Source organism: Corvus brachyrhynchos, unplaced genomic scaffold (assembly GCF_000691975.1).
Source record: "Corvus brachyrhynchos isolate BGI_N302 unplaced genomic scaffold, ASM69197v1 scaffold23, whole genome shotgun sequence".
NCBI classification, from domain to species: Eukaryota; Metazoa; Chordata; class Aves; order Passeriformes; family Corvidae; genus Corvus; species Corvus brachyrhynchos.
In genome coordinates, this window is record NW_008238983.1 from 2,726,075 (window position 1) to 2,727,046 (window position 972).

Consider the following 972-nt stretch of genomic DNA (forward strand, 5'->3'; position numbering starts at 1 on the left):
CCTCATGTATCATGTTTTCCATGCCCTTAACCACTTTAGTGCTACTCTATGACTCTTTCCGTGTTTGTCAAAATCCCTCCAGTTCTGGCAGAGTACCAGAGGTCCACTTGCATTTCTTTCTTTCCTTCTGCCTTCCTGTCTTCCTTCCTACCTTGTAACTATGAATTAATTGTTTGTTTATGTCTGGTTGAGAGTACAGGAACAAGCTTCTCTACATATGAGCTTACTGTCAGGGCAATGGAAAAACAAAGGAAAAGAAATTCCTTTTTTACTTATTTTCTTTATGTTGTTTTGAAACACAATCATCCGTAATCATCAGCTAGCTAACCTGGTTTTTTTAGCTTCCTATTACCAAATTAGTAATACAGTTGTGTTTCCTCATCTCTCTTCCCAAAAACTTTAAAATAACATCTGCTGCTGCAAATTTTTGGACATCTACCTACAAGATGAATAAGAAAGAACAAAAAGAGTAGAGACATTTTTATTCTTTCTCTCTCCATATGATTGAAGCCATCTTGAACACTGTCTTCTGCAAACATGAAGTGATTTTCAGTATTTTGTGTCTTTGATTCTTCTCACACTTTTCCTACATTGAGTAAGAAATATATGTCATTAATCTACTGCTCCTTTGGTAGTTCATTTTGTCTTACGATTTCAGCATCAACAGGGCATAAAAAATCATGAACAGACACTCTCTGGAAATAAATACCCTCTCAGAACGTCCTGTGGTTCTCAACCATACAAAGGTTCCCTTAATTTGTTATGACACCATCCTGAAGGATCACTCCATTCTCTTGTAGCTGATACATCTGTAAGGCTCAAATACAAACTGTTGTACAAAGAAAGGCCCAGTATTACATAATGTAATTAATATATAAAATTTAACAAAAACTTTTCATTTAGTTGTATATTTGAGAATAATCTCCAACAGCTGAGGAATTAAGAAAAACTTAAGAATGCTGATGAAACCTA